We start from the raw sequence: 9,554 nt of genomic DNA, 5'->3' as shown, positions 1-9,554 counted from the left end.
CAACTGTCAACCAGCTCCACAGGCGGCCCCGTCCAGGAAACACACAGCCAGGCAGACGACCTCCGAGCCAGCTTCCGTATCAGAGGATGAAGAGAGCACATCCAGTTAGTCACAGTCAGAGAAACAGGACTACACTGAAAAACAGGCCAATCTCCAACATCTATCTACATCTATCTACTATGCCAACCCATGGTGATTAACATGAACCAATAAGTTGTCCATGGAGCCAAACATTAACCCTTCACATCCACTCCTCAGGTCCATAAATAGAGGGCAGCTAAACTACTAAAATACTTTAGTTTGGAGAAGACAACTGAAAAGTGTGTACTATGACTGAAGTTGGACTAGTCCATAAAACTACTATTATTCAGTAGTTTACTTCCCATACTACTGAATATAGTGATTTAACTCTAACTAGTCATAGTACAGCACTTTATTTGCTATATTATGAACATGAGAGAAGCAAAGAACAGACAGGAGAGGTTCTTTTACTTAACCTATTTTTTCCTGTCCAACGCTTACAGTCTGCAACCGAGCAAGGAACCACAGCCAGAGCATCACACACTCCTGGTCCTGAGTTCTCAGGGACATCTGTTTACTCGCAGCTTTGACTGAAGAAGAAGCCTAATGAGAGCATATTCTGCACACCGGCCAAGGGTTCTGGAGCTCTTCTTGTTATAACACATACGTCAGACTTCAGAACACCCGACCTCCTGCAGGCAAATGATAAACAGTCTACAGTCCACATGTTTATGACTTCTGCTGATGTTGTATTTGGAAATGGAAAAAGCATGGCTGTCCTTTTACAGAACATCCTGGTTCCAACTACATGTTTTCCTGAAGACTGCAAGAAAAGCTAAACTTTAGGGCGACCCAGCGTAGCACAATATTATTGTGGAATGTTATAAACCTTTGGGTATAGATTTTATTTAAAGAATCTTTACAATTGTAAATAAATACATGGCTTTCCTTTCCTTTTATTCTCATTACACTGACACAAGTACAGAGTAACGAAATGAACTCTGCATTTAAGCTGGTGAAGATTCTCAGTCATCCAGGTCATCGTCATTCCAAATAAGTTAAAAAACAATCCATTATTTCCAAGTTGTGAATTGAAAAAGCTTTCTGGATGGGAAGCAAAATGTCTTCAAACTTGGAAACAAATTCCAGTGGATTGTTTTTGAACTTTTTTAGAATCTCTGCATTTAACTCACCCTCTTGGGGAACAGTGGGCAGCCATCATGCGGCACCCGGGGAGCAGTGTGGGGTTAAGTGTCTTTGCTCAGGGACCCAGAGTGGCAGTCTGTGGGAGTGGGGCTCAAAACTCAAAACCTCAGGATTGGAAGTCCATGTCTTACAGCTGACGCCAGTAACAATGGTAATTTCTCAACAATGATATCCACATTACACCTAAACTGTTATTATCAGACATTGAAAAAAATTACATTTTAGTTTTCTGACAGAATCTCTAAAAGTAGAGTGAAAATGTCTGGGAAGATATATTTCAATAGATACATAGAATGAATAATAACTGCTATTTTCTACATTACAAAATCTGCAGAAAAAAACTGATTCTCTACCTTCACACATGCAGGAGAGGTTTGCTTGGATCTGGAATCAAGTTCTCAGTTAGGTTTTATTTATTTTATGTTTTTCCTTTTTTTTTACTTCAATGTAACAATATACTTTGCATTTCTACAAAGTTAGTGAGCATAGATAGATCCCACAGTTATTTTCAATAGCTGTCAGGACTAATGAAGGTACCAATGAGCGGTAGACAAGCAGGATGAAGAGGCGATAAAGTAGAGGCAGAGGTGTTGGGGAAAGATGTGAGGAAGCACAGGACCCTACAGTAAGTGAAAGGACAGCTGGATGCTGTTCGCCTGGCTGCCTGCCAGCCTGCTGAAAGGTGAGAGCAGAGAGCTCTCCTTTACTCTCTCACAAACACACACAAGTAGCAGCATACATTTCCAGAGCTATTTTTTGTCTTTCTACCCTGGGAGTAGATGCAGTTAGGCCTAAGAATGCCTTCCTTCGCTGCCTGCACCCCGCTAATGGCTTTTGCAGATAGCAGATATCTCACAATGGAAATAAAATGTGATCAGATCACTGCTAAACTCTGAGATAACTCGTCTCCATGGAAACCTGGGTTTCACATTCATATATTTTGTCTAAAGTCTGTCTATTCAGAGGTGTCATCAGTCCAAACATACATCTGATCAATCAACCAATCAATCAATCAACCAATCAATCAATCAACCAATCAATCAATCAATCAGGCCTTTGTTTATGGAAGAAGGATCGGATCTCTAGATGATATTTTTCTGAGCTCCTTCTCTCCTCCAGCAGGCCACTGTGATGGAGATGATTAACATAAAGACGCAGCAGCAGATCTTCCTGCTTTTGGTTCTTTCAGTCCTTCGCTTTCTTTTCAAGAAAGAATATAAAGAACCTATTTTTTTATATACATCTAATGAATTATTCAAATAGAAATGATGAGCTGTGTCTGGAGCGGCTGAAGCCTCCTGTTTCTGCGCTATGGATCACCTACCTGTTTGTCTCCTGTAGCCTGATGTTGCGGGTTCAGAAAAGCCAGATCGCGGTTCGGTCCGGCGTCTGAAGGCGGACACTGGATCGGTCCAAAGCCGCTGAATCCCGCTATTGTTCCGCCGTGGTCGCCCTCCACACCATTTATCGCTATGTGTCCCACACGGCTGCAGCAGGGAGGCAGCCCGCAGTGTTAGCCAGCAGAAGATGCTTCATGGCTCACATCTGATTCTTCTGGATGCTGGAGCTTCTTCACCTTATCGCGCTGCATGCAAACAGGCACACCTCTTATTCTGCAGTCGGACTGGAGCCGGGTCTCCGGTTCCTTTTAGCCGATCGTGCAGCTGAAAACACCGCGAAGTTGTCCGCTCGATCCAGTGACGCTCAGTCCTCCCGCAGAAAGCCGTCCAGGCTCCTCTGCTCTGAGCAGGCAGGCTGCTGGAGCTCAGGAAGGGCCGGGTGGGTGGTTGGTTGGGTGGTCCGCATAGAGGCGCGTACAGCGCAACCTGGCGGAACGTTCTTCACTGTGTTCAGATCACTGTGCTTGAAGGTGATGTCTACTGGCCCTCAGGGGCCAAAAGTGCTGTGGGGCCCACTGGAAACCCTTCCAACACACATTAGGCCAAGAACATCTGAAGATAGACGGTCCTTCAAATAGCCATTTATGTTAAACTTTTCCTCCAAAAAAACTATTGATATTTTGTTTCTTTTGCATGAACATCAAGCAAGAATTTCAACTCCCAAAATATCAAAAACATCTGCTGATGCTGCTTATAGTTACGGAATAGGTCCACTGGAAAACAAAAAAAAAGTTTACTGATTTTAAAAAAAAATGTTATTTCAGTTTAATATTGGAAAATAGTCAGACTTCTGACTATAATCTCTTTTTTCTCTAAATTCTGACAGCTAACAAACATGTTAGCATCAAGCTGTAGTCACTGGGGCACTAAAAAGCCGCCTAATTCATTCATTTTCCACCAATGTGTTACTGTTCCTCCCAAACAACTCACATCTTTGTCAGTGAAGCTGACTGCTCCCACATCTCTTCCTTCATGGTGCCCTTAAAAATTAAGATCCAAAATTCTGAGATTAAAGTAAACATTCTGAGAAAAAAAAGTCCGAATTCTGAGATTAAAGTCAGAATTCTCCCATATTAAACTGAAATAAATTTCAAAAATCAGTTTAAATTTTTTCAGTGGCCCTAATCCTCTTCTGTATATATAGTAACTTTTAACCCAAACAGCGAAAAGAAACCCTGCATGGTGACAAAATTATCAGCAAACACATGCATTTCTTTTAATTAAAAAAACGTTTCTTTGCTAAAGAAAAATTGAAATCAGTGTAAATATCTATCACAAGTGCCAAATTATTAAAATAAAGATAAAAAATATATATATATATAAAAGAATCCTCTGGACTTGGTTTTCTAAGTTTGAGGATGTTTCGCTTCCCATCCAGGAAGCTTTTTCAATTCAAATGTCAGGAATAGGGTGTGTTTTGTTAGCACACATGGCTCATGTATGGAGGCCTTAATTCTTCATGCAGGCGACCCGGGTTCAAATTTGATCTGTGGCCTTTCCTGCATGTCTCTCCCCCTTTCTCATATACTCGTTCCTGTTAGCCTACTTTCCATAAAAACCAGCCACTAGTGCTGTAAAAAAAGAATATCCTGATAAGCCCCGTTTTTATTTTGAAAACATGCTAATTGGAACAGACAAAGGGGTCCACCCCTTTGGAATGGAGGTCGTTTGGCTTATTTTGTTGGACCACTGTACCCCATCTAAGTGTCAACTCACTGATAAAGTTTAACCACTTTCTAACAACCGCCAAATTAAAAAAAAATGCTGCAGACATTTAAAGCTATTCTGCAGGATTTTCGCAAATTTTTTATGTATGCATGAGCCCATTTCTCCTCATCCATCCATCCATCCATCCATCCATCCATCCATCCATCCATCCATCCATCCATCCATCCATCCATCCATCCATCTTCTTCCGCTTATCCGGTGTCGGGTCGTGGGGGTAGCAGTTTCAGTAGGGAGGCCCAGACGTCCCTCTTCCCAGCCACTTCATCCTCCCGGGGAATTCCAAGGCGCTCCCAGGCCAGCGGCGAAACATAGTCCCTCCGGCGTGTCCTGGATCTCCCCCTGGGCCTCCACCCGGTGGGACGTATCTGGAACACCTCACCTAATCAGATCCACAAGCCACCTGAACTGGCTCCTCTGGATGTGGAGGAGCAGCGGCTCTACTCTGAGTCCTCCCAGAGCTCCTCACCCTATCTCTAAGGGAGAGCCCAGACACACTACGGAGAAAACTAATTTCAGCCGCTTGAGGAGCTAATCCGGGATCTCATTTTTACGGTCATGACCCAAAGCTCATGACCATAGATGAGGGTAGGAACGCAGATCGACCAGTAAATCGAGAGCTTTGCTTTTTGGCTCAGCTCTCTCTTCACCACAACAGACCGGTACAGGGCACAGCAGATGCCGCACCAATCTGCCTATCGATCTCCCGCTCCATCTTCCCCTCATTCCTCCACAAAGTACATCCTCCTCAACCTGGAGAAGGCACTCTACCCTTTTCCGGCTCAAGACCATGGTCTCGGATTTGGAGGCACTGATTCTCATCCCGGCTGCTTCACACTCGGCTGCAAACCACTCCAGTGAGAGCTATAGATCACGCCCTGATGAAGCCAATAGAACCACATCATCTGCGAATAACAGAGATGCAATCTTAAGGCCAGCAAGACAGATCCCCTTATCACCTTGGCTGCGCCTAGAAATTCTGTCCATAAAAGAGACAAAGTCCAAGCCTCACTGGAAATGAGTCCGACTTACTGCCGGCAATGCTGACCAGGCTCTGACACCGGTCATACAGAGACCTAACAGCCCCTATTAAAGGGTTACACCATACTCCCGGAGTACTCCCCACAGGATCACCCAAGGGACACGGTCGAATGCCTTCTCCAGATCCACAAAACACATGTAGACTGGTTGGGCTAACTCCCATGCAACCTCCAGAATCCTGCTGAGGGTATAGAGCTGATCCAGTGTTCCACGGCCAGGACGAAAACTACACTGCTCCTCCTGAATCCGAGATTCGACTATCCGACGGGCCCTCCTTTCCAGAACCCCGGATATAGACCTTACCAAGGAGGCTTAAGACTTTGATTCCTCTGTAGTTGGAACAAACCCTCCGGTCCCTTTTTTTAAATAGAGGGACCACCACCACGGTCTGCCAATCCAGGGGAACTGCCCCCGATGTCCACGCAATGTTGCAGAGCCGCGTTAACCAACACAGCCCCACAACATACAGAGCCCTAAGGTACTCAGGGCGAATCTACTTATGCACGCCCTGTTTAACATTTGCTGTTTTCATAGCTCATACGAGCTTACTGTGGAAATTAAAGATCATCCTCTATACCTTTAACACCGGGTACAAATTGTTAGCAAGACAAACAAATGGCCTGTAGAGGCATTTGATCTTATTCAAACTGGGTGCTTTTTTGGTTTTGGAACACATTCAGCCTATTTTTTGTTTATGCATTCTTCCACCAGATGGCGTCTGTAGGATCAAAGGCCTGGCCGACCTGCATTAGATTGTTCACTTCCCACCGAGCAAAAATTGGTTGAAAAGAAACTGAAAAGACAACATGATTAACGTTCGAACAATATCTACATTTTGTTGAATAGTGAAAGGGGAAAGGCTGTAATTTTTAGATCATTGAAAAGTTTTCAACATCTATATTGAACTACAGTGAGACAAAATCAGACTGACTGAACAACCCAATTTTCAACAGGTATTTCAGGACTAAATCAAGACTATGATGGACCGACCAGATTTAACCTAAAAATTAACATCTAATTGACGTCTAGTGTTTGGGTGGTTAGTTAGTGGTTAGCTTAGAGGTATAAGAGGAGCCTGCTGCCAGCACAATGATGCCTGAATGTTAACCCCTTGGGGTAATACCAAGCCCTCTGAGCTTTGATCTGCATCTTTCATTTCTCTGTGTGAAGAAACTCACTTCTGTGTATTTTGATTCCAAGGAAACCCTCTTGATGACAACTTTGCAGCTCCATTAACCAATTAATCAATTAGACACAACAGGCAAAAACTTGACTCCATGCTCGATATTAGTGTTGGCAAAACAAGACTTTTTGAAGCATTGAATCATTTTGAACCATTGTGACATTAAGTGGTTCACTACTACACAGAAGCTTCATTCAATTCCCTTGGGTGACATCTACTGGCAGTAGCAATTGTTGCACCAAATGAAATCCAGAGAATGTGATGCATCTCTTCTCTTTGTAATAACACTTGTTTATGTGTTCTAGATATGTGTTTTTACTAATTAAAGGATCTGTATATTTACCCATGAAACTAAAACAAATGTGAAAATGTTTGGTTTTTTTATTCACTTTCTGTGTGATTGGTGTACTGTACGGAGTATTTTTGGGCATTGTGCATAACTTTCTGTGTGATTGGTGTACTGAGTATTTTTGGACATCGTGCATAGTAAAGAGGGTGCTTCTTTTATTTCATGTGTTTTTACTCAAGAAAAGTGTTTTTTCCAGGGTAGAGGGGCTTAAACGTTTTTTTCCCAGCTCTGGAAAATAGTCTTACACAAAGAACAAATGAGGCTCCTGTGATAAGATACTGTTTGGCTGGGTGGCATAGATTGGGATGGCTTGAAAAAGTTCAGTCTAGGCAATTCGACGTGAGGTTTTCTAGAAGACGTTAAGAGGGATATAGAGTTTTCTGCTCTGCCCGATATTTCAATGGAACAGTCAACAGCAAATCCTACCTCAAAGTGCTGCCTAAGGATAAGGTTAAGTACAGTAAAACTTTCCTTCATGCTGGCGGTAATGACACCCGGTTACGCCAATCGGAAGTCACTGTGTGTAAATTTGCCAAATCAATGTTGGACTACGATATTCCTCTGGTCCTCTCCCTGATCCGACCATTGATGACATGTTTAGCTGCATGTCGTCATTCAACTGGTTGTTGTGTAGGTGGTGTCCTGAAAACAACGTGGGCTACATTAATAATTGGCAATCCTTTTGGGGGAAGCTTGGTCTGATTCAGAGAGACGGCATCCATCTGACTTTGGATGGTGAAGCTCTTCTTTCTAGGAATCTGGCCGAATTTATTAGTCCTCCAAAACCCTGATCACCCAGGGTGCAGACCAGGAAGCAGAGTCGTAGTTTAACATATGTTGCTAATTTTTTTTGATTGAGTTTTTCATCAAAAGTCAAGCGATGGTGACGTGGCCAAGAAATAGACAGGCTTTGTCATATTCAAGAGACAAGCTTCTTTCTCTGAGGCATTTTGGGAAGAGACCTGTTGATCCTTTCGGGTCAGTCCTTGGAAATATACCAGAAGAAATTAAATCAACTCAAAAACAACGACTCCGGAAAAGAGGCAGGAGAGGAGGCATCCAAAGGCATTTACGGAAAAGAGGAGGGCAACTGCCTCTAACGTCTATGATACTGTGTAACGCGAGGTCACTCCGCAACAAGATCGATGAACTACGGATTCTGGCTAGTGGATGTTTTGAGTTTCGAGAGGCTTGTATTATGCTGATCACGGAAACTTGGCTGCAACCAGACTTTCCCGACAACTGTGATGATTCTCACACATATGCGTGGACAGGAGCGAGCTGTCAGGGAAGCGCAGAGGGGGGGAGGGTCTGCTTGTATGTCAAGAACAGATGAAGCAGGCAGTACGCAGTGAAAGCTCAGATCTGCAACCCTGACGTGGAACTGCTGTGCTTGAGTTTTAGACCTTTTTACCTTCCCCGTGAGTTCAGCAACATTATCATTTGTTCCACCTATGTTCCAGTGCCCCTCTCGTTGCAGCATTTGTAGCAGAGTGTGTCCATGAGCAATTGCAGCACACGATAAATGTTCCAATCTTCATCATGGGAGATTACAATCACTGCAACTTAAATGTTACACTACCGGGATTTGAACAATATATTGACTGTTCTACTAGGCAAAGTCGCACACTAGATAAGTGTTACAGTAACATAAAACATGCTTATAGCCACAGCCAAACCACCTTTATACAGCTCTGATCACAATGTTAAAACAGTTCATATCTGGTCTGATGACAGCATAGAAACATTGAAAGGCTGTTTTCTTATCTACAGATCGGAAAATACTCTATGAGGAACAAAATTTGGACACTGCCACATATGTAATCACAGATTATATTAAATTCTGTGTTGACATTGTGATACCAACACAAAAAAAGTAACAAGCCTTATATGACAAGGGAAGTTAAAGACTGCAGTTACCGGAAAAAACAAGCTTTTAAGAACAAAGATCGCCTACAGATACAATCTATACAAAAGGAGCTAAATCAACTTAAAAAAGCAAAAGAAAGTCATAAGAAGGCTATTGAGGAAAATTTGATATCCATGAACTCAAGACTTGTGAAATTCTATAAAATTGGCTGTTAACATGAAACCTTCACATGAATGTATCTATGCTGTGGATGAACTGGCAAAAGCAAACTGAATGCCTTTTATGGACAGTTTGATAATCATGATTTTTCTGCTGAAAATGACGTGATACTTTGTGACGTGGTCCCACAGGAATGGGACAGGTTTGGTTTTGATCATGTTACCATCAATAACTTATTCAAGCAGGTCAATGTCAATAAGGCCACAGGTCCAGATGGAATTTCAGCTTTCTTACTAAGAACTTTTGCAGTTGAATTGACGCATGTTTGGATAACAATTTTTCAGAGATCCATTAATACCCATACTATACCATCTTTGTGAAAGAGGGCAATTATTATACCTGTTGCCAAAAAGCACTGCCCACAAGAGAACAAAGACTTTAGACCTATTGCTTGGACATCTGTTATAATGAAGTGTCTTGAAAACCTGGTGGTAAATTATTTAAGATCGGATGTGGGTCCACAACTCGATCCTTACCAATTTGTCATGGTCTCAGAATATTGGACCCAGAATTCAAGGCGAGACACGCAGTGGGAAAGTT

The 9,554-nt window shown here is 42.7% G+C and overlaps 1 protein-coding gene across 7 annotated transcripts in view; it reads right to left on the bottom strand.

The window, feature by feature from the left end:
* The window catches only part of fat3 (FAT atypical cadherin 3), a 117,787-nt gene extending 114,795 nt beyond the window's left edge, over nucleotides 1-2,992 (bottom strand). For all 7 annotated transcript variants that reach the window (XM_015387947.1, XM_015387949.1, XM_015387953.1 and 4 more), the window contains exon 1: nucleotides 2,552-2,992. The gene's annotated coding sequence lies outside the window, so the exon portion shown is untranslated. The remainder of the gene's footprint in view (nucleotides 1-2,551) is intronic.
* Between the last annotated feature and the right edge of the window lie 6,562 nt (nucleotides 2,993-9,554).

The sequence above is a fragment of the Cyprinodon variegatus genome, unplaced genomic scaffold (genome assembly GCF_000732505.1).
Source record: "Cyprinodon variegatus isolate N-32 unplaced genomic scaffold, C_variegatus-1.0 Scaffold408, whole genome shotgun sequence".
NCBI lineage: Eukaryota > Metazoa > Chordata > Actinopteri > Cyprinodontiformes > Cyprinodontidae > Cyprinodon > Cyprinodon variegatus.
The sequence above is the reverse complement of the archived record's forward strand: the minus strand, read 5'-3'. Positions and strand labels throughout refer to the sequence as shown.